Here is a 25803-nt window from a genome sequence, read left to right as displayed (position 1 = left end):
AGTTGGACATGACTGAGTGGCTGAACGAAAAGAAACTTGATTCTGTATCTTTCTAGTTATCATAGACCATAGTGCTAGTAGCTCAGTCATGTCTGACTCTTTGTGACCCCATGGACTGTAGCCCGCCAGGCTCCTCTGTTCATGAAATTCTCCAGGCAAGAATACTGGAGTGGTTTGCCATTTCCTTCTCCAGGGAATCTTTCCAACCTAGGACTGAACCCAGGTCTCCTGCATTGCAGGCAGATTCTTTATCATCTGTGCCACCAGAGAAGTCCCGCCATAGAACACAGGGTTAATTATAATTAATCTGAGGTTTGTGTAAGTTCCTGGATACCAAGAAATAAATAAGGAAGATAGATTGGACTGATAAAAACAAAGCTGAGGTAATATTAGGGTCAACACTAATTAAAACTGATAGTCTAGACAATGTTTAGAAACTTTCTACTACAAATTTTCTTCCTTTACCATGCCCTCCTGGAGCTTTCCAATGACCAAATATCATTAACACCAAGACATTAGAATCATGTGGATCATGAAATTTAGATTTTATTAAGATATTGGAGATCTAGTTTAGTGATTTAAAACTTATACTTCTCAGAGATTGTCTTTCACCCCAATCTGCTTCTTGAAAAAGTTCTTCCCCAAACCCCATCCAGGAACAGCCAAAAAGGGTAGGGGTAGCCAGCTAGGTTTTTCCTCTGTTTTCAGGGATAAATAAGAAAATTTACTTTTATGTATTTTTATAATAAATTACTAAGATATTTCTAAAACATTTTCTTAAAATCTTTGGAAAAATCACTGATTGAATGCCATATTCCAACTTGAATATCCTTCTGATCAACTCTGGCTATTAGTGAGACAGCAGACTGAAGTTTTAATTGGCATTACAAAGGGGACTGATTGTTTTAAGTGAACATTACATTGACACTGTCTGACTTGAAGGACTATTATCACTTACAACCATTCTATTTTTCTTCAATCAAAATATTGCTATACAAATTTATAAGAAACATGTATGTATAAAAATGTATATATAGTTTCAACATATATTGTCTTAATTTTTGTTTGCTCTTTTTGAAACTCAGATTCCATCCCTGGGTTGGGAAGATCCCTTGAAGAAGGAATGGCAACCCACTCCAGTATTCTTGCCTGGGAAATCCAATGACTAGAGGAGCCTGGCAGGCTACAGTCCACAGGGCCACAGAGTCATACATGACTGAGCATGCAAGCATGCCCTTTATATATTCCTTATATGTAAGGCTTTCATTGTGTACAGTCACAGCTAAGTAGACTTAATTACAACAGTACTTGCCACAAATTAAATTTTGATAAATATGAGTTGCTATTATAAATATAGCAAATATGATACATTATGATATTGAAAGTGAGTGAAAGTCATTCAGTTGTAATTGACTTTTTGTGACCCCATGGTCCACGAGTTCTCCAGGCCAGAATACTGGAGGGGGTAACCTTTCCCTTCTCCAGGGGATCTTCCCAACCCAGGGATCAAATCCAGGTCATCTGTATTGCAGGTGGATTCTTTACCAGCTGAGCCACAAGGGAAGCCCAAGAATACTGGAAAGGGTAGTCTATCCCTTCTCCAGTGGATCTTCCTGACCCAGGAATTGAACTGGGGTCTCCAGCATTGCAGGCAGATTCTTTACCAAATGAGCTATCAGGGAAGACCATTATAACATTAAGGTCTCTCAATTTCTAAAATCATTTTATATAACACAATTTGTGCTAATGAGCTGTAAATTCTCATGTTCTATGTCTATCTTCTACACAATTAACTATTATTTTTTAGTTAACAAACATTTTATTCATTAAAAAGGATAACATATTACCCCATCATTGGTGATATCAGCATCATTCTCTTCTGTCTTGTTAGTGAATAACTAGAGAAGTAAGAGCTTAATTAATTCAAGGCATTCACTCACAGTTTTTATGTTTGTTTGTTTTCCTTCATTTCTTGAAGACTGACATTCAGGAATGAAAGCCTCCATTTTCTGATCACAATTTGAGAATTTTTTACACAAAACCAACCCAGAGTTCACCCAAGAGCTCAGCAGAATTGTGTTCTCTTAACTAATGTACTGAAAATGAAGGCCTCAGATAGCCCAAGCTCCCTCTCATAGGTATTCATTAATGCTTCCACAGATTGAAAGTAGGAAAAGAAAAAAAAAAAAAAAATGTGGCTGCAAGAGAAGCAAAGAAGATCAAAGAAGAGCACAAAACAGGCAGAGAAAATGTTCCATCTCTTTTTTAAATGCATTGCAGATTTTCTTCCGTTAAAGAGTTCCTGTCACAGCCCTCATATAAAGTAGTTATAGGGTAATATGTGTGGTTTGTAGATGAATTTGCTCTGAACACTCTGTCCACCATGTTGTTCCTTGAAGTTGCCTTATTTTATCTACAAAATAGAAGATTTGATGCTTTTGAACTGTAGTGTTGGAGACGACTCTTGAGAGTCCCTTGAACTGCAAGGAGATCCAACCAGTCCATTCTAAAGATCAGTCCTGGGTGTTCATTGGAAGGACTGATGTTGAAGCTGAAACTCTAATACTTTGGCCACCTGATGTGAAGAACTGACTCATTGGAAAAGACCCTGATTCTGGGAAGGATTGAAGGCAGGAGGAGAAAGGGATGACAGAAGATGAAATGGTTGGATGGCATCACCAACTCAATGGGCATGAGTTTGGGTAAACTCCAGGTGTTGGTGATGGACAGGGAGGCCTGGCATCTTGCGGTTTATGGGGTCTCAAAGAGTCAGACACAATTGAGTGACTGAACTGAACTGAATTATTATAGTGACAAGAATACACAGAAGAACTATACAAAAAAAAAATCTTCGTGACCCAGATGACCATGATGGTGTGATCACTCACCTAGTGCCAGACATCCTGGAATGTGAAGTTAAGTGGGCCTTAGGAAGCATCATTATGAGCAAAGCTAGTGGAGGTGATGGAATTCCAGTTGAGCTATTTCAAATCCTAAAAGATGATGGTGTGAAAGTGCTGAACTCAATATGCCAACAAATTTGGCATACTCAGCAGTGGCCACAGAATTGGAAAAGGTCAGTCATTCCAATTCCAAAGAAAGCCATTGCCAAAGAATGTTCAAACTACCACACAATTGCACTCAACACACACGTTAGCAAAGTAATGCTCCAAATTCTCCAAGCTAGGCTTCAACAGAACGTGGGCAGAAAACTTTGATATGTTCAAGCTGAATTTAGAACAGGGAGAGGAACCAGAGATAAAATTGCCAACATCCATTGAATCATAGAAAAAGCAAGAGAGTTCCAAAAAAACCTTCTACTTTTGCTTTGACTAGGTTAAAGCCTTTGATTGTGTGGATCACAACAAACAGGCAAATTCTTAAAGAGATGGGAATACCAGACCACCTTACCTGATTCCTGAGAAATCTGTATGCAGGACAAGAAGCAACAGTTAGAATCAGACATGGAACAATGGACTGGTTCCAAATTGGGAAAGGAGTACCTCAAGACTGTGTAATGTTACCCTGCTTATTTAACTTATATGTAGAATACATCATGCCAAATGCCAGGCTGAATGAAGCACAAGCTGGAATCAAGACTGCCTAGAGAAACACCAATAACCTCTTAAATGCAAATGACACCACCCTTATGGCCGAAAGAGAAGAGAAACTAAAGAGCTACTTGATGAAAGTGAAAGAGGAGTGTGAAAACGCTTGCTTAAACTCGACATTCAAAAAAACGAAGATTATGGCATTGCATCCCATCACTTCATGGCAAATAGATAGGGAAATAAAGGAAACAGTGAGAGACTTCATTTTTTGGGGGGGCTCCAAAATCAGTATGCATGGTGACTGTAGCCATGAAATTAACACTTATACCTTGGAAGAAAAGCTACCAACCTAGACAGCATATTAAAAAGCAAAGACATTACTTTACCAACAAAGTTCCGTCTAATGAAAGGTATCGTTTATCCAGTAGTCACGCATGGATTTGAGAGCTGGACCACAAAGAAAACTGAGCACCAAAAAATTGATGCTCTTAAACTGTGGTGTTGGAGAAAACCATTGAGAGTCCCTTGGACTGTAGGCAGATCAATTCAGTCAATCATAAAAGAAATCAGTCCTAAAAGAATCAATCCTGAATATTCATTGGAATAACTGATGCTGAAGGGGAAGCTCCAATACTTTGGTTGGCCACATGATGTGAATAACTGACTCCTTGGAAAAGACCCTGATGCTGTGAAAGGTTGAAGGCAGGAGGAGCAAGAGATGACAGAGGATTAGATGATTGTGTTGAGGGAGTTTGTAATTTCCTCAGTTCTATTGCTCCGCAGCAAAAATTTGAAGCGATAGTCAGACCAGTGTTACAGCTCCATGTTACAGCTCAGCTTTATTTAGCACACTAAGGAAAATACATCCTGGAGGCATGAGGGTGGGCCTACCCAAAAGATGAAAGAAAACAGAAGTCTGCAGCTCAATTTTCACTTCTCTTTTCATATGTTTTTCCTCCTTCCCCTGAGCCTGAGGTATTTAAATTGGGCTAGCCAGTAGAGCTGTTTGTTTTACCTGATGTTCTCAATCCAGTTCTTGTACCTTCCTTTGTTCTATTTTTGTGGTCTTTTCCCTTGTCTTTTTGCCACTACCGTTCTGGACTCTTTTTTCCTATTCTAACTACGTAACACTTGGATGGCATCACCAACTCGATGGACATGAGTTTGAGCAAGATCTTGGATCTGGTGATGGATAGAAAAGCCTGGCATGCTGCAGTCCGTGGGGTTGCAAAAAGTCAGACAGGACTAAGTGACTGAACTGAACTGAATTGGTTTTTCTATTAGATCCTCATTTTGGTGATATAGAGTTTTATTATTTTTCTGTTGACCAATCATGATATAATGGTATTAAGTGAACAATAATTACATAGTCACAATAGTAAAAGATGTTTATCATTTTACACAATCAATAACCAGATTAAAAAGATAATTACAGTCACAATCCATAATGGGACTATGATTAACTTAATGATTTAAAATAATGACATACAATTGTAGGGGAAGGGCGTCAAGCTGAGTCATGTGGTAAGTGGAATTACATAAATGTAAATATTTTCATCTGATCAGCTAATCTGATTTTCGGTTGGTGCATTTGAATTTTGGGTAATTATCAATATGTATGATCCTATTGGGTTTCCCTGTTAGCTCAGCTGGTAAAGAATCTGACTGCAATGCCGGAGACCCTGGTTCTATTTCTAGGTTGGAAAGATCCCTTGGAGAATGGAAAGGCTACCCAGTCCAGTATTCTTGGGCTTCTCTGGTGGCTTAGATGGTAAAGAGTCTGCAATACCGGAAACCTGGGTTCAATCCCTGGATTGAGAAGATCCCCTGGAGGAGGGCATGGCAACCCACTCCAGTATTCTTGCCTGGAGAACCCCCATGGACAGAGGAACCTGGCAGGCTACAGTCCATGTAGTCACAAAGAGTTGGACACGACTGAGCAGCTAAGCACAGCACTGCACATGATCCTAATACCATTTTCTTAATTGTTTTGTGCTTATTTTCTGTAGGTCTTTTCCTTTTCTTGGGTATCCTGCCTAGAGAAGCTCCTTTAGCATTTATTAAAGCTGGTTTGTTGGTGCTGAATTCTCTTAACTTTTGCTTGTCTGGAAAGCTTTTGATTTCTCCATCAAATTTCAAGGATAGTCTTGCTGGGTACAATATTCTAAGTTGTAGAGTCTTCGTTTTCATCAGTTTAAATATATCATCCCATTCCCTCCTGACTTATAGAGCTTCTACAAGTTTAAAAATCTATCAGGTGAGAAGTCAGCTTATCAGAAATTAGCTGAGAGTCTGAGAGGACTTCCCTTGTATGTTATTAGTTGTTGTTCCCTTGCTGCTTTTAATGTTTTATTTCTGTCTTTAATTTTTGTCAGCTTGATTATTATGTGTCTTGGGATCTTGCTTCTTGGGTTTATCTTGCCTGGGGCTCTCTGTGCTTCCTGGACTTGGTTGATTATTTCCTTTACCATGGTAGGGACGTTTTCAGTTATTATATCTTCAAATATCTTCTCAGGTCCTTTTTCTCTCTCTTCTCCTTCTGTGACCCCTATAATGTGAATGTTGGTGTGTTTAATGTTGTCTTAGAGGTCTCTTAGACTGTCTTCATTTCTTCTCTCTCTCTCTTTTTTTTTTTTTTCTATATTCTGTTCTGTGGCAGAGATTTCCACCATTCTTCCTCCAGGTTATTTATCCATTTTTCTGTCTTAGTTATTTTGCTATTGAATCCTGGACTTGGAATTCGAGGCCAGATTTCCTGGTGATTCCTTGACCCTTTCTCAGATCCCCACGCTGAAAAGCCTGATGTGGGTTTCAGAACCTTCACAATAGTGGGAGAACTTCTTTGGTATTATTGTTCTCCAATCTGTGGGTCACCCAGCCGGTGGGTATAGGATTTGATTTTATCAGAATTGCACCCCTCCTTGCAATAACTTCATGTCTTTGGACCTGTCTTGCTATAACTTCATGTCTTTGGACCTGGGGTATCTTTTTGGTGGGTTCCAGTAAACTTCTGTCAATGGTTGTTCAACAACGAGTTGCAATTTTGATACTCTTGCAGGAGTAGATTAGCGCACGTCCTTCTACTCTGCCATCTTGAACCAGAAGACCATGTCTTAACTTGTCTTTTGTGTGCCTTTACATCCAAAGAGCATTTTTTGTATGCAGCATGTACACGGGTATTATTTTTTATACACTCAACTACACTGTGTTTTTTATTGGAGAGTTTAGTTCATTTACATTTAATATAATTATTGATGAATATGTACTTATTGCAATTTTGATATTAGCTTTCTGGCTACATTGGTGTTCCCCTGTTTTCTTCCCCTCCCCCTCCCCCCTCTCCCCCCTCCCCCTCCCCCTCCTCCCCCTCCCTCTTCTTCTTCTTCTTCTTCTTCTCCTTCTCCTTCTCTTTCTTCTTCTTCTCCTCCTTCTTCTTCTTCTTCTTCTATTACTTTCTGCCCAAGTAGCTAGATGACTTTCTTTAGTGGTACACTTAGATATGTTTCTCATTTTCTTTTGTGCATCTACTATAAGCTTAGCTTTCCACTTACTTTGAGGTTATATATAAAATTTATATTTGTAATACTTTACTTCATTTAGATGACTTAGATTTGAACATATCCTAAAACTCTGCATTTTACTCTCCCCTTCATTTTTAAAAATTTTTTGTTGCCACATTTTATATCTTTTTATCTTATGTATCCCTTTTGTTTGTCTGGAAAACTCTTCCATATTCCCAGGCAGCAGCTTTTTTAAGAATGCAAATATATACTGCCCTGTAAGCACCACTTGTCACAAAAGTCAGGAAGCCTGAAGATGTTCATTGGGGAACAGTTGTAAAATTGAGGCTCTAGATGACTCTCTTAGCTCCTTTATGGGAGTTCAAATCAGTCTGACTGAGATATTATCTGGTAGAGTTTTCTACTCTATAAAGTTATTATATGCAATAAATATTTTGCATTAAGATATCCTAAGATTCTTGTATAAATATAACCTTCTGCAAATACTTTCATTTTTGTAATCTTAATATTCACTGATGTCTTTTCCACAATTTAATTATTCCTCTAGTGTTTACAGAAGAGTAATTTTCCAATTACTTCACTTTTGCTACATTCATTAGTTGTCATTCTATTAAAAAGTGAGTTTATCTGCCTGTCTTTTTCTTTCCTTCCTTCTTTCTTCCTAGTGGGTTCTGTGGATTTCCAATTTCTCCAATGATTTAGGATACAAATTTAAAAGATTCTCAAATTGCTTTAGTTTGGGGTTACTAAAAACCTTTTCAGTCTAGCTTCTTTTTCTCTTTCATTTACCTTCTTTATTATTTGAGGGTTTTTTTGTTTGTTTGTTTGTTTGTTTTTTTACTTTTTGGCCCAGAAAAATGGTATAAGCTTATTCTATATTTTCCTTCTACTTCTCTCCACTTATTTTACTGGAAATGTTACATGGAAACCAAGATTTGGACATTCAGTGTTCTTGCTGATACTGGAATGTCATTGCTCCAAGTCATTTCAGAGAAGAGAGTTAAAAAACAAGTGTGAGTACACACACACACACACACACTTATATCTATATATAAAAGTTATATACCTATAACTTCTATACCTATCTACATACATCTATATTTAATTTGTTGTTCAGTTGCTAAGTTGTGTTCAACTCTTTGTGATCCTATGGACTGCAGAATACCAAGCTTCCCTGTCCTTCACCATCTCCTGGAGTTTGTTCAAACACATGTCCATTGAGTTGGTGATTTAGAAAAGCATATATAAATATGAATATATACATAAATATAATATATATACATATATATATATTCTTCTTCTTCTCCTTCTCCTTCTCTTTCTTCTTCTTCTTCTCCTTCTTCTTCTTCTTCTATTACTTTCTGCCCAAGTAGCTAGATGACTTTCTTTAGTGGTACACTTAGATATGTTTCTCATTTTCTTTTGTGTATCTAGTATAAGTTTAGCTTTCCACTTACTTTGAGGTTATATATAAAATTTATATTTGTATAAATTTATACAATGTTATATATATGTTGTATATACATATAAATGTATATAACTATATATATATGTATATATATAGTTGTATATGTGTAAAAGTATGACCTTGTAGCAATATCTTCAATTCTGATCCTATATTTCAGGTTCATTCTAATTTTATTTTTCTTTTCCTGTAGTTTGGCTCCCCAGTTCAACACTATGAAACCCCCAATCTACCAACTCTTAACCTTCATGGACTTCAAATGCACCAGACCATATCTTCAGCTTGCTGGGTTCAGTCATCCTTCTGTATATGGTTCCTACTGTTGCTAGTTTCACAGAAAGGAAGTGGGAGAGATTGTTCTATGCTTTTTTTTTAAAATTCATGTTTCTATGTATACCTTTTTTTTCATTGCTATGGAAAGCTTTTGAGAGCAACAATTACAACTTAAAACTTCAGTGTCTCACTTAAAAATGTCTAGCACAATGTCTTACCCAAAATTTTGTAACTGGAAACCTGTGAGCTGAATTCTACAAAAACACATTTTATTTAGCCTGTTTATAAAACAAAATATTGATTTAAAACAAAAATAATGCATTTTAAAGCAAATATAATGTATTTAAAAATAAAATAATGTGTTTTTAAAACAAAAATAATTGGTTTCAAAATTTATTTTATGGAAATTTTACACATAGGTATCAATTTCTGACTTCTTTCAAAACCAGAAGTTATGATATCAGTGGATTTTATACTCATGCATGAGAGGGAGAAAAACAAATGAGTAGCCACATCAATATGTAGAAGTACATTTACAAAATGTTCAGCTTAGATCTCCTACCTGTTTGTCTCATTGACTACCTGGCTCTTGAAGGAATTTGAGTTTATATCTTGACACACAGGAGGCATTGGTTGAAGTTATGAATATTGGTTAGTTAATTGATTACACAAGGTAAAATTTGGAGTTCCAAGTCAACTGAATCAACCTTTTCTAATAAAGGTCTGACAATTTTTCTCTGCTGTTTTCCATTACATCTTCCACTTTTACCTAAATTCAGAAATCTGGTCGCTGCCATTTATGAATTATAGTAATTTTATCAGAGACTTTACTTGCAGTTCTCTAGAAGTGGAAAAGAGTGTGCTAGAACCATTAGTTTCAGGGGAATAAAAATTGCTCATTCATAGTTTTGTGTGTGTGGTCTATGAGCTGTGAAGACCACTTAAGGTCACTGCTTCATACAATATTAGGTAAACATTTAAGAGGTAAATACTTTTATCCATCTTTGCTTCCAGCAAAGAAATAGACCATGAAAACTCCAGAGAACTGGCTTGATATATGTTTTCACTTTATTATTTTCCCTGAGCTGAGTTCTCAGTAATACTCTTGTGTAGATGCAGGTAAGTGAACCACGCTCTGTGTGATGGAGGAAAGGCAGATGTATCTGGGAAAGCTTGTCATATATATATATATGATAGAGAGAGAGAAAGAGAGAGAAATTTCTTTCTCTGTCCATGAGAAAGGCATTAATCTCCAGGAAAATGATCTTCTATTCATTTGTGAATTTATAGGTAAGTGTGAAAGAGCAATTAAATAAAGTCATTAAAACTTATGTATTAAAATAATTATCATTTAATTAAAAGCAAAGGCATCACTTTACTGACAAATGTTCATATAGTCAAAGCTATGTTTTTTACAGTAGTCATGTACGGATGGTAGAGTGGGATCATTAAGAAGGCTGCACATTGAAAACCTGATGCTTTCGAATTGTGTTGAAGAAGACTCTAGAGAGTCCCTTGAACTGCAAGGAGATCAAACCAGTCAATCCTAAAGGAAATCAATCTTGAATAGTCATTGAAAGGACTGATGCTGAAGCTCTAATACTTTGGTTAACTGATGCCAAGAGCTGATTCATTGGAAAAGACCCGGATGCTGGGAAAGATGGAAAGCATAAGGAGAAGGGGGCAGCAGAGAAAGAGACGGTTAGATAGCATCATTGCCTCAATGGACATGAATTTGAGCAAACTCTGGGAGATGGTGAAGGACAGGGAAGCCTGGCATGCTGCAGTTCATGCAAGGAGTTAGACATGACTTAGGGACTGAACAACAGCTAAATATTTAATACTATATATTAAAGACTCAATGATTGCATACCATTTCCATTACTTATAGGTATTTCTCTGCTAATTGTAGGTAGATGTCACATTAAAAAGAGAAAACAAAAAAAGCCCTATATTTTCCAATATGTTAGTTGGTGGTAGATCAGTTAATGGTAAGTTAACTTGATATATCCCAGTTAATAATGACTCGACCTCAAAAAATTAGAATGACACTTTATTGATGGTGAGGTTGCCTATTTTTTGTTTATTTTTATCTCACCTGTTAATTATTTACTCATATCCCTGAAATGTCACTGACTTGCATATTACATATTAAGATGGTCAAACTTCTCTCATATTTATTGGAATTACTTTCCCTGGGTGAGTCTTTCTCTTTTACTTATAGTTCTCATACACAAAATTTTAAAAATTTAAGTTGTTAAATATTTATTTATTTTACTTTTGATTTATTCCCTATGACTTACATACTAATTCTGAATTGAAATTCATGGGGAACCTTTTCCTATTAATTTAATAAAGAATCAATGTACACCTCAGAGGAGCAAATTCTTCAACTTCTTCTTGCACAGACAGACACACAGACATCAACATAATTCTCATATTGTGTCTTACACCTGTCAGGGCAGTATTTAAGGTGAAAAACAGGAAGCCCAGGACATGTCTCTGCCCACTAACAAAATTAAAGGCTTTACTTTTTCCTGGGAGAGTGTGATTTAAGAGCTAATCAGCACCATGGCCCTTGCACATTATCTAAGAAAGTAGAAATGACTGGCTACCGAATCTGGTCTTGGAGGCTCCAGAGGGAATCTCTGCAGGCCTTCTGATAACTTTTTAATGCCAACTTGAACATTCCTCCTTATATAATTGGGTTTGTTTGCTATACATAAAAAGTGGCAGCTGGCTGATCATCTGCCTCTTTTTGTATGTGTTTGAGTAGAACAGTTTACTTGTGCAGACAAAGTTTCTTGCATTCAGCTTTTCCCTACTCTGTTGGCAAGGACTCGAACGGCTCTATTTGCTTTGCACAGTCCCATTAAATTATTCAATGGCATTCACATTCATATGTCTTTAGAACATTGGTTCCAAAATGAGTCATATTCAAAAGAGACATTATTTTTAGGCCATTGAAATCAGAAACAGTATCATAAAGAAAATGATTCTAAAAGTAAATTTTAATTCATTCATTAGGGCACAAAAAAAAAAAAAACTCTTCTCCAAGTTCTATATGTCGATTGCTTTTTAATATCAAGGCAAACCTTTTGATGGAACAAAAAATATATTTTTCTCACTTTTACTGAGGCCTAAGATGAGGGCAAGGAAAAGAATGTGAAAGACAATGATATCTGAATGCTCTCAACGTTTCTTTCCTTGGGAAAATCTATATCAAGTTGCCAATATAACTTCTGTCCCTCTGAGGCCAACTTAGGGCTCTGAATGAGAATTTTGTAAATATCCCATTTGTTTATATATGTATATATATATATATATATATATAATACTGAAGAATATCCATCATATTAATTCATGTGGAGAATATAAGTATTATCCAAATACAATGGATACTATGGGCAAATAATTTAATTAGAAAATGTAAGCAAATGCACACACACACACACACACACACACGTGACTGGCATGAATAAAACAATCACTGCATAAACCTGCAAATATATTTTTTTCTACTTGCTGTGGTACACTGGAATGTGATCCTGGCTTATATGTGTTATATCTTAGTGTTAAAGGACTGATCATGTAAGAAGTGCTCTCATTTAGAATATTCCAGTATGGTAGTCACATTTTTCAGTCAAAAGTAGTTAGGTTAGTCTATATAACTGTGGAAATCCTTGGTCCACATGGCCAAATGACTACCCAGGCAAATACCTTCTCTGTTTCAAAAAAAAGTTTAAAAAGATCATCAATGATAAATTCAAAAACTCACCCAATTACAGAAAAGTGAGAAATGGAAATCTTAGTATTTCCCCCCCATGATCATGATTCCCTCTCTGACATTTATTTGTACCCAAACACTTTATTTCAGGACACATTCACAAGGCACTCTTTTTCTCTTTTCCAATCAATTTTGATTCACATTTTCTTTTCAGTTCATTTCAGTTCAGATGTTCTGTCGTGTCTGAATCTTTGAGACCCCCTGGATTGCAGCAGGCCAGGCCTCTCTGTCCATCACCAACTCTCGGAGTTTACTCATATTTATGTTCATTGAGTCAGTGATGCCATCCAATCATCTCATCCTCTCTCATCACCTTCACCTCCCACCTTCAATCATTCCCAGCATCAGGGTCTTTTCAGATGAGTCAGTTCTTCACATCAGGTGGCCAAAGTACTAGAGTTACAGCCTCAACATCAGTCCTTCCAATGAATATTCAGAACTGATTTCCTTCAGGATGGACTGGTTGGATCTCCTTGCAGACCAAGGGAGTCTCAAGAGTGTTCTCCAACACCACAGTTCAAAAGCATCAATTATTCCCCATTTAACTTTCTTTATAGTCCAACTCTCACATCCATACATGACTACCGGTAAAACAATAGCCTTGACTAGACAGACTATTGTTGGCAAAGTAATGTCTCTGCTTTTTAATATGCTATCTAGGTTAATCATCACTTTCCTTCCTTGGAGTAAGGGTCTTTTAATTTCATGGCTGCATTCGCCATCTGCATTGATTTGGGGGCCCCCCAAAATAAAGTCTGCCACTGTTTTCACTGTTTCTCTATCTATTTGCCATGAGGTGTTGGGACCAGCTGCCATGATCTCAGTTTTTGAATGCTGAGCTTTAAATCAACTTTTTCACTCTCCCCTTTCACTTTCATCAAGAGGCTCTTTTATTTCTTCTTTACTTTCTGCTATAAGGGTGGTGTCATCTGCATGTCTGAGGCTATTGATATTTCTTCTGGCAATCTTGATTCCAGCTTGTGCTTCTTTCAGCCCAACGTTTCTCATGATGTACTCTGCATAAAAGTTGAATAAACAGAGTGACAATATACAGCCTTGATGTACTCCTTTTCCTATTTGGAACCAGTCTGTTGTTCCATGTCCATTTCTAACTGTTGCTTCCTGACATGCATACAGATTTCTCAGGAGGCAGGTAAGGTGTTCTGTTTCAGAATTTTCCAGTTTTATTGTGATCCACACAGTCAAAGGCTTTGGCATAGTCAATAAAGCAGAAATAGATGATTTTCTGGAACTCTCTTGCTTTTTCGATGATCCAGGTGATGTTGGCAATTTGGTCTCTGGTTCCTCTGCCTTTTCTAAATCCAGCTTGAACATCTGGAAGTTCACATGTTATTGAAGCTTGGCTTGAAGAATTTGGGGCATTACTTTACTAGTGTGTGAGATGGGTGCAATCATGTGGTAGTTTGAGCATTCTTTGGCATTGCCTTTCTTTGGGATTGGAATGAAAACTGACCTTTTCCTGTCCTGTGTCCACTGCTGAGTTTTCCAAATTTGCTGGCATATTGAGTGCAGCACTTTCACAGCACCATCTTTCAGGATTTGAAATAGCTCAGCTGGAATTCACCTCCACTAGCTTTGCTCATAGTGGTGCTTCTTAAGGCCCACTTGACTTCATATTCCAGGATGTTGGATTTAGGTGAGTGATCACACTATCGTGATTATCTGGGTCATGAAGATCTTTTATGTACAGTTCTGTGTATTCTTGCCACCTCTTCTTAATATCTTCTGCTTCTGTTAGGTCCATACCATTTCTATCCTTTATTGAGCCCATCTTTGCATGAAATGTTCCCTTGTTATCTCTAATTTTCTTGAAGAGATCTCTAGTCTTTCCCATTCTATTTTTTCCCCCCTCTATTTCTTTGCACTGATTACTGAGGAAGGCTTTCTTGTCTATCCTTGCTATTTTTAGAACTCTGCATTCAAATGGACATATCTTTCCTTTTCTCCTTTGCCTTTTGCTTCTCTTCTTTTCACAGCTATTTGTAAAGCCTCCTCTGACAGCCATTTTGATTTTTTGTGTTTATTTTTTTGGGGGATGATCTTGATCCCTGTCTCCTGTACAATGTCGTGAACCTCTGTCCATAGTTCATCAGGCACTCTGTCTATCAGATCTAACCCCTTAAATCTATCTCACACTTCTACTGTATAATTGTAAGTGATTTGATTTATATCATACCTGCATGGCTTAGTAGTTTTACTTACTTTCTTCAATTTAAGTCTGAATTTGGCAATAAGTTCATGATCTGAGCCACAGTCAGCCCCTGGTCTTGTTTTTGCTGACTGTATAGAGCTTCTCCATTTTTGACTGTAAAGAATATAATCAATCTGATATTGTTGTTGACCAGCTGGTGATGTTCATGTATAGCATCTTCCCTTGTATTGTTGGAAGAAGGTGTTTGCTATGACCAGTGTGTTCTCTTGGCAAAACTTTATTAGCCTTTGCCCTGCTTTATTCTGTACTACAAGAATTTGCCCTGCTTTATTCTGCACCCCAAATTTGCCTGTTACTCTAGGTGTTTCTTGTATTCTAGTCCTCTATAACAAAAGGACATCTTTTGTGAGTGTTAGTTCTAAAAGGTCTTCTAGGTCTTCATAGAACTGTTCAAGTTCAGCTTCTTCAGCGTTACTGGTCGGGGCATAGACTTGGATTACTGTGATACTGAATGGTTTGCCTTGGAAACAGAGATGATTCTAACATTTTTGAGATTGCATCCAAGTACTGCATTTTGAACTCTTTTGTTGACTATGATCGCTACTCCATTTCTTCCAAGGGATTCTTGCCCAAAGTATTACATATAATGATCACCTGAGTTAAATTCATCCATTCCAGTCCATTTTAATTTGCTGATTCCTAAAATGTCGATGTTCACTCTTGCCATCAAAAGGCAAATTTGACCACTTCCAACTTGCCTTAATTCATGAACCTAACATTCGAGGTTCCTATGCAATATTGCTCATTACAGCATTAGACCTTGCTTCCATCACCAGTCATATCCACAACTGGGTGTTGCTTTTGCTTTAGCTCCATCTCTTCATTCTTTCTGGAGTTATTTCTCCACTGATCTCCAGTGGCATACTGGGCACCTAACTGACCTGGGAAGTTCATCTTTCAGTGTCCTATCTTTTTGCCTTTTCATATGGTTCTTTGGGTCCTCAAGGCAAGCATACTGAAGTGGTTTGTCATTCCCTTCTCCAGTAGACCACATTTTGTCAGAACTCTCCACCATGAACCATCTGTCTTGGGTGGCCCTACAGGGCAGGGCTCATAGTTTCATTGAGTTAGACAAGGCTGTTGTCCATGTCTAACCCATTTCCCTTTACTCATTTACAATTGTATTGCACAGTATAAAGGAAGAGTATATCAGGAAACATTGCTTTTCTATACTTAGATACTGGAAATCAGTTATTTTATCCTTTGACCTCCTGAAGACACTTTCACTTACCAGTATAAGTACATTAGCAGTGTACAATGCAATGAACTGTGTCTAGAACACTATAATATAATGAAAAATAAATAAAATTGGGCTCAAATGTACTAAATCCCAAGTCCCAGACCCAGTGTCATGTGTGTAAGTCACCTTAATGTGATTAATCACTTGATCTACCTGAATTTGAATTTCATTTTCAAAAAATTCCTAGCAACATTTTAGGATGAATGAAATGATGTAAAAATACCCTTTTAAATTACAAAAGTTTTGCTTCAAATCCAAAAACTAAATTATTATATGTAGGTGGCTATTGAGGTGAGAGGTTGAGAATTAGAAGGTAGCCTACACTGAATTAGCTTAGGTGATAGAAAGGAGAAAAATTTTGTCTTCAAGACTGTTGGGAAAACATCATGAATAAAGTTGATTATGTATCAAGGAAGAATTAGGAACTAATCATGAGAGAGCCAGAAACATTACAGAAAATGACTTGACAATGCCAAAGATTGTTCAAACTACCCTACAATTGTACTCATTTCACATGTTATCAAGGTAAGGCTTGATAATATATGCTCCAAAAGTATGTGAATAGAGAATTCCAGATGTACAAACTGGATTTAGAAAAGGCAAAAGAACCAGAGATCAAATTGTCAGCATCCATTGGATCACAGAAAATGCATGAAAATTCCAGAAAAACATCTATTCTTGCTTCATGGACTATGAAGCCATTGACTGTGTGGACCACAACAAACTGTGGGAAATTCTTCAAGAGATGGGCATACCAGACCACCTTACCTGTCTCCTACGAAACCTATATGTGAAACAGGAAGTGACAATTAATACAGACATAGAAAAATGAACTGGTTCAAACTTGAGAAAGAGTACATCCATGGCTAATTCATGTCAATGTATGACAAAAACCACTACAATATTGTAAAGTAATTAGCCTCCAACTAATAAAAAAAAAAAAAAAGACTGTATATTGTTACCTTGCTAGTTTAACTTATATGCAGAGAACATCACATGTGAAATGCCAGGCTGCAAGAATCACAAACTGGAATCCAGATTGCCAAGAGAAATATCAATAACCACTCTAATGGCAGAAAGTGAGAGGAATTAAGAGCCTGTTGATGATGGTAAAAGAGGAGAGCGAAAAAGCTGGCTTAACTCAACATTAAAAAAACTGAGATCATGACATCTGGTCCCATTACCTCATGGCAAATAGATGAGAAAAACTTGGAAACAGTGGCAGATTTTATCTTCTTGGGCTCCAAAATCACTGCAGACAGTGATTGCAACCAGAAAATTAAAAGACACTTGTTCCTTGGAGGAAAGCTATGGCAAACCATTTTGTTGTTCAGTTGCTTAGTTGGGTCCACTCTTTATGACTCCATGGACTGCAGCATGTTGGGGTTTCCTGTCTTTCACTATCTCAGAGTTTGCTCAGACTCATCTCCACAGAGTCCATGATGTCATCCAAACAACTTGTCCTCTGTTGTCCCCTTCTCCTCTTGCCTACAATCTTTCCCAACATCAGGGTGTTCTCCAGTGAGTCACCTCTTCACATCTGGTGGCCAATGTATTGGAGCTTCAGCTTCAGCATCAGTCCTTTCTGGAATATTATGGGTGATTTCCTCAAGATTGACTGGTGTCATCTCCTTGCTGACTCTCAAGAGTCTTCTCCAGCACCACAGTTTGAAATCATCATGTCTTTGGTGCTCAGCCTTTTCTATGGCCTCTCTCATTGGTACATGACTTCTGGAAAAACCATAGCTCTGACTATATGCACCTTACAGACTTTTGTTGACAAAATGATGCCAATGTTTAGGTTTGTCATATAGCTCTTCTTCCAAGAACCAGTATCTTTAAAGTTCATGGTTTCAGTCACTGTCCACAGTGATTTTGGAGCCCAGGAAAATAAAGTTCATCACTGTTTCCATTGTTTCCCCACCTATTTGCCATAAATTGATGGGGTGGATGCCATGATCTTAGTTTTTTTGAAAGTTGAGTTTTAAACCAGCTTTTCCTCTCACTCTTCTCTTTCATATTCATAAAGAGGTGGTTAATTCTTCACTTTCTGCCTTTAGGATGGTGTCGTCTGTATATTTAAAGTTATTGATATTTCACCCAGCAATCTTGATTCCAGCTTGAACTTCATCCAGCCCAATATTTTGCATGATGTACTCTGCATATAGGGGCTTCCCTGGTAGCTCAGCTAGTAAAAAAATCTGCCTGCAATTCTTCGTAGAATTGCAGGAGGTATTCCTACCTCCTACCGAAGTAGGAGACTTCGGGTCAGGAACATCCCCTGAAGAAATGTTAGGCTAATCACTCCAGTATTCTTGGATTTCCAACGGCGGCCCCGAGGGTAAAGTATTCACCAGCATTGAGGCAGACCTGGGTTCGATCCCTGGGTTGGGAAGATCCCCTGGAGGAGGACATGGCAACCCTCTCCAGTATTCTTGCCTGCTGTGTCCCCATGGACAGGGGAGCCTGGGGGGCAACAGTCCATAGGGCCACAGAGGGTCGGACATGACTGAGCGACTAAGCACACAGCACAGCACTCTGCATATAAGTTAAATAAACAGGGTGACAGTACTCAGACTTGACATGCTTCTTTCTCAGTTTGGAACCTGTCGATTGTTCCACCTCTGGCTCTAACTATTGTTTCTTGATCTGCATACAGGTTCCTCAGGAGGCAGGTAAGGTGTTCTGGTAGTCCCATCTCTTTTTCCACAGTTTGTTGTGATCCACACAGTAAAAGTCTTTAACACAGCCAGTGAAGCAGAAATAGATGTGTTTTCTGGAATTCTCTTGTTTTTTCTTTGACCCAACAGATGTTGTTATTTTAACCTCTGTTCCCTTCCCTTTTCTAAATCCACCTGCTACATCTGGAAGCTTGTGGTTCCTGTATTGTTGAAGCTTAGCTTGAGGATTTTGAGCATTACCTTCCTAGCCTGTAAAATCAGCACAATTGTGCTGTAGTTTGAATGTTATTTGGCATTACCCTTCTTTGAGATAGGAATGAAAACTGAACTTTCCTAGTCCTGTGGGCACTGCTGATTTTTCTAAATTTGTTGGCATGGTGAGTGTCTTTTATTGTGCTAATCTTTGCATGAAATCTTCTCTTGGTATCTCTAGTTTTCTTGAAGTGATTTCTAATCTTTACCAGTCTATTGTTTCTTTCCATGCATCGTTCACATAAAAAGGCTTTCTTATCTCTCCTTGATATTCTTTGGAACTCTACATTCAATTGGGTATATCTTTCCCATTCTCCTTTGCCTTCCACTTCCCTTCTTTTCTCATCTATTTGTAAGGGCCCCTCAGACCACCATATTGCCTTCTTGCATTTCTTTTCCTTGGGGATGGTGTTAGTCATCACCTCCTGCAGTGTTACAAACCTCTGTCCATAGATTTTTTAGGCACTCTGCCTATCAGATCCAATGCCTTGAGTCTATTTGTCACTTCCACTGTATAGTCATAAGGGATTTGATTTTGGTCATACCCGAATGGTCTAGTGTTTTTCCCTACCTTCTTTAATTAAAGCTTGAATTTAGCAATAAGGAGCTCATGATCTGAGCCACAGTCAGCTCATGGTCTTGTTTTTGCTGAATATATAGAGTTTCTCCATCTTTGGGTACAAAGAATATAATCAATCTGGTATCAGTATTGACTATCTGGTGATGTCCATGTGTAGTCATTTCTTGTGTTGTTGGAAGAGGGTGCTTGCTATGACTAGGTGTGTTCTCTAAGCAAAACTCTGTTAGCCTTTGACCTACTTCATTTTATATTCCAAGACCAAACATGCCTGTTACTCCAGGTATCTCTTGACTTCCTATGTTTGCATTCCAGCCCCCTATGATAAGAAGGACATCTTTTTTTTTTTTTTTTTTTTTTTTTTTTGCCTTAGTTCTAGAAGCTCTTGTAGGTCTTCATAGAACCATTAACTTAATTTTCTTTGGTATTAGGGATTTGGACATAAACTTCAATTCTGTGATGTTGAGTGGTTTGCCTTGAAAAGGAACCAAGATTATTTTGTCACCTTTAAGTTTGCACCCAAATACTGTATTTTGTTTGGTTGGTTGGTTTTTGCTATGAGAGCTATTCCATATCTTCTAACGGATTTTTGCCAATTTTAATAGATATGATGGTTACCTTAATTAAAGGCACCCATTTCTGTCCATTTTAGTTCACTGATTCCTAAAATATCAATGGTCCCTCTTGTCATCTCCTGTTTGACCACTTTCAATTTATCTTGATTCATGGACCTAACACTCCAGGTTCTTATGCAATATTGTTGTTTATTGCATCAGACTTTACTTTCACCACCAGACTTATACCCTACTGGGCATCATTTTCACTTTGGTTCAGCCTCTTCATTCCTTTTGGACTTATTTCCCCACTCTTCTCCTGTAGCACTCTGATCTGGGGGTTCATCTTTCAGTGTCCTGTCTTTTTGCCTTCTCATATTGTTCATGGGGTTCTCAAGGCTAGAATACTATAGTGGCTTGCCATTCCCTTCTCCAGTGCACCATGTTTGTCAGATCTCTCCACCATGACCTGTCTGTCTTGGGTGGCCTTACATGGCATGGTTCATATTTTCATTGAGTTACATAAGGCTGTGACACATGTAATCATGTTGGTTTGTTTTCTGTGATTGTGATTTTTATTCTGTCTACCCTCTGACAAACCTAAACAGTGTGTTAAAAAACAGAGACACCTCTCTGCTGACAAATGTCTGTATAGTCAAAGCTATGCTTTTTGGTTTTTTTCTGCATTCATGCCATGGATGTGAGAGTTGGACCGTAAAGAAAGCTGAATTTGATGCTTTTGAATTGTGGTGCTGGAGAGGATCCTTGATAGTCCTTTGGACAGCAGGGTAATCAAAGCAGTCAATCTTAAAGGAAATCAACTCTGAATATTCATTGAGAGGACGGATGCTGAAGCTGCAGCTCCAAAACTCTGTCCCCCGGATGCAAAGAGCCAACTCAATGGAAAAGACCTTGATGCTTGGAAAGATTGAAGGCAGGAGGAGAACTGAGCAACAGAAGATGAGATGGTTAGATGGCATCACTGACTCAATGGACATGAGTTTGTGCAAACTCTGGAAGATATTGAAAGACAGGGAAGCCTGGTGTGCTGCAGTCTATGGGATCATAAACAGGTGGACATTAGTGACTGAACAACAATAATTAGAGAAAATAGATGTTGAAAAATTAGAGTTAATTTTATTATAATTATATTAAGAAGAAGTTGTAGCCTAATGAATTTAAATTAGCAATTTGTCTTATGCCAGTACACATTGCATAGTGCAGGGGATAAAATATGAGTATTATAATGCTTTGTTTATAATTTTAATTAAAACACCTCCAAGAACTGAAACCTCAAGGAGATAGAGACAATACCAAGACAACAGAATCCTCAATCTTTCAAAGGAAAAATAATACAATAAAATTCATTCAACTCAAACCGTAAGATTTCTGCTTGGATTATCTAAATAATTGTCTCGATTATAAGTTTAAGAGAAAAACTAGAAATGAGATATATTTCATCTTTCTCCTACTGGTAAATTTCTTTTGAAATGTATAATTTTGCATCTAGTAGCTTTTATTCAAATCACCTGGCTTCCAAACAAGTAAAATAGCAACTAACCAGTTAATATCATGGAAAGTGGTCAAAGTTTAAAAGACAGCAAGGAAACTGAATAAATATGCCCAATTTCCAGGAAAAAAATCAGGTGAAGAAATAACCACCTGGTTATTGTCAACAGTGACCTAATCTATCTTTGGCTCCCAGTGGCTCAGTGGTAAAGTGTCTCCTTGCCAATGTAGGAGATGCAGGAGATGCGGGTTCAGTCCTTGAGTCAGGAAGATCCCCTGGAGGAGGAAATGGTGACCCACTCCAATATTCTTGCCTGGAGAATCCCATGGACAGAGGATCCTTGAAGACTATAGTCCATGGAGTCACAAAAACTCAGACATGATTTAGTGACTGAGCAATCTATCTTTGTTCATGTGTATAGAACATTGAACACTTAATGGATGTGTTAACCAGAATTATTATATATTACAAAGCTGAAGCAATTCATTGTATATCCAGATAATGGATATTCTAAGAGAGGGAATCATATAGAAAGAGAGAAAGAGAGAGGATTTGGGGATAAATATGTAATGCTCTTTCATTTTAGTGCCAAAACAGTAAAGTAATATTATAATATGTTAACTCCATTTATTTGCAGAATAGGTTTTGCTGGAGACAGTATTGAGAAGGATATATTCATTATATTGTGGTGGCAAAAATCATTCAGTAGGAAAATGTAGAAGGTATGGTTGGTGAACAAACTACAGAGAGCAATTCTTTTAATTCTTTCTTTTTCTATGTGGTTTTTACTTCACTTTTACTTTTATCATCATTACTGATATCAAAGAATGTGGAAGAGCACTAAAACTTGCTAACATTTGAAGCTATAATGCTTTTGGACATAGTTTTAAAACTGGTTAGTGATGAGGACTGTAATTTCTAATATCAATTGACACTTTCTCTTCCACCTTTCATGCATTCAAAGGGTTCTGGGCTCCAATCTGCTCTTAGGTATTGTTGAAGGCTGTCTTTAAAAATAGCTGATAGTCATATCACCCTCAGCAGAGATTGGCCTTCAATGGGTACCAAGTGGAAACAGACCTACAAGTACTAAGCAAGAAGAAACAGTTTGGCTTTAGAAAACCATCTGTAAGTAGTTCAGGTAAAGTCAAAGAATGTTCATCCTCTTAAAAAAGAGCTATACAATTTAATAGAAAAATCTGTAATCAGTTTTTAAAATCCAGATGCATATAAGAATTCTCTTGGAATATTTTGAAAAATACAAATGCCCAGAAGATGCTTTTTTTTCTTTTTGCCAGAGCTCCAGATATGTTTCTAATGAGCAATCATGTTTTAAAAAACTGGACTGTATGATAAACTTTTACTTTTATCTAGTTGGTTTTTTTATACCATAATCAGCACTCCCATTTCATTTAGCTTATGTTCTCCAACTTCTTCATCTCTTTTGTTGTTGTTGTTGTTGTTCTTTCTCAAGCCATCAAGTATAGTAGAAAAGCTTTTGTGTGTGTGTATATATATATATATGTAGCACATGTGTATATATATAAACACATACTATATAAATATTTAAAAACATATGAATTTTTGCCTAACTAAAAACATTATGATATTTTGATTCTACTTGTTTGACTTAGTATGACTAGAATGCTAGATTTCTAATTAAAAAATAGATATGCAACAAAGGTTCACTGTATAGCTTAAGGAATTATAGTCAGTATCTTGTAATAGTTTATTATGAAAATCAATTTCAAAAATAATATATGTTTCTATATAACTAAATCACCTTGCTCTGCACCTGAAACATTGTAAGTCAACTATACCTCAATAAATATATATATATTTTAAAAAGGACTATATGAAGATATTTTACTTTTATCTAGCTTGTTTCACTTTGCTTGTTTCATATTTAGTGCTCCCATTTCATTTAGTTTATGTTTTCCAGCTTATCCATCTCTTTTTCTGATGCTTTGCAAGTCTTTATCAAACATAGTAGTAGAAAAGCTTTAGTATACATATAATATATACATATATATATTAGAAAACTTCTGAATTTTTGCCTAAGTAAAAAATGTATGACATTTTTATTATAGTTATTTGAATTAATATAAATAGAATGCTAGACTCCTAATTTAAAAATATATACATATACACAACAAGCAACAATGATTTGCTGTATAGGACAGGGAACTATAGTCAATATCTTGTTATGAACTATAATGGAAAACAATTTCAAAAATACCATATATGCATATGTAAAATTAAATCACATAAACAAAAAAGAATTCTACTCTGAAATTTAGTAATGTTTGCTTTTTGCCAGTTTTTCAAAATGTCTTATGAACATCTAATAAAAACATATGATACAAAATTTTAAATATATTTAAATGTAGGATATGATTAATATAAGTTAATTAAATATATATCTATTACATTAAAAAGAAACTAACCTCAATGACTTATTTCCTACTGTTGACAAATTTAGGAATCAGTACACTAAAATGGACAATGGGTTAATTTAATTCAAATGACCATTATATCATTATATCTGAAGAAGAAGATATTAAGAAGATGTGGCAAGAATACACAGAAGAACAATAAAAAGGAGATCTTAATGATCCAGATAATCATGATGGTGTGATCACTCACCAAGGGTCAGACACCCTGGAGTGTTAAGTCAAGTGGGGCTTAGGAAATATCACTATGAACAAAGCTAGTAGAAGTGATGGATTTCCAGTTGAGTTATTCCGAGTCCTAAAAGATGATGCTGTGAAAGTGCTGCTCTCAATATGCCAGCAAATTTGGAAAACTCAGCAGTGGCCACAGGACTGGAAAAGGTCAGTTTTCATTCCAATCCCAAAAAAAGGTAATGCCAAAGAATGCTTAAACTATCATATACAATTGCACTCATTTCACACGCTAGCAAAGTAATGCTCAAAATTCTCCAAGCCAGGTTTCAGCAGTACCTGAACCATGAACTTCCAGATGTTCAAGTTGGATTTAGAAAAAGCAGAGGAACCAGAGATCAAATGGCCAACATCCCTTGAATCATAGGAAAAGCAAGAGAATTCTAGAAAAATATCTATTTCTGCTTCATTGACTACACTAAAGCCTTTGGCTGTGTGGATCACAGCAAACTGTGGAAAATTCTTAAAGAGATGGGAATACCAGACCACCTGAACTGCCTCCTGAGAAATCTGTATGAATGTCAAGAAGCAACAGTTAGAACTGCACATGGGGCAATGGACTGGTTCAAAATTGAGAAATAGTACTACAAGGATGTATATTGTCACCCTGCTTATTTAACTTTTATGCAGAGTATATCATGCAAAATGTTGGGCTGGATGAAGCACAAGCTGGAACCAAGATTGCCAGGAAAAGTATCAGTAATCTCAGATATGCAGATGGCACCACCCTATGGCAGAAAGTGAAGAACTAAAAACCTCTTAATGAAAGTGAAAGAGGAGAGTGAAAAAGCTAGCATAAAACTCAGCTTTTAAAAAATTAAGATCATGGCATCTGGTCCCATGACTTCATGGTAGTTAGAGGGGGAAACAATGGAGACAGTGAGAGACTTTATTTTCTAGGATTCCAAAATCACTACAGATAGTGATCACAACCATGAAATTAATAGGCACTTGCTCCTTAGAAGAAAAGCTATGACAAACCTCAACAGCATATTAAAAAGCAGAGACATTTCTTTGCCAACAAAGGTCTGTTTAGTCAAAGCAATGGTTTTTCCAGTAGTCATGTATGGATTTGAGAGTTGGAACATAAAGAAAGCTGAGCGCCAAAGAATTGTTGCTTTTGAACTCTGGTATTGGAGAAGACTCTTGAGAATCACTTGGACTGCAAGGAGATCATACCAGTCCACCTAAAAGAAATCAGTCCTGAATATTCACTGGAAGGACTGATGCTGAAGCTGAAGCCCCAGTGCTTTGGCCACCTGATACAAAGAACTGACTCACTGGAAAAGACCCTGGTGTTGGGAAAGATTGAGGGCAGGAACAAAGGAGAATGAAAGGGGATGAGATGGTTGGATGGCATCACCGACTCAGTTTACATGGGTTTAAGCAAACTCCGCAAGGTGGTGATGGACAGTGAAGCCTGGCATGCTGCAGTCCATGGGGTCACAAAGAGTTGGACATGACTGAGTGATTGA

General features: G+C 37.0%; 1 long non-coding RNA gene across 1 annotated transcript; it reads left to right on the top strand.

The window, feature by feature from the left end:
- LOC122425563 lies at nt 1-25803 on the top strand. The gene is made up of 3 exons (XR_006264902.1): nt 1-16; nt 4450-4465; nt 25658-25803. It is a non-coding gene; the product is annotated as an uncharacterized LOC122425563 (long non-coding RNA).

Source organism: Cervus canadensis, chromosome 23 (assembly GCF_019320065.1).
Source record: "Cervus canadensis isolate Bull #8, Minnesota chromosome 23, ASM1932006v1, whole genome shotgun sequence".
NCBI lineage: Eukaryota > Metazoa > Chordata > Mammalia > Artiodactyla > Cervidae > Cervus > Cervus canadensis.
Note: the sequence above shows the minus strand (reverse complement) of the source record. Positions and strands in the feature narration are given on the sequence as shown.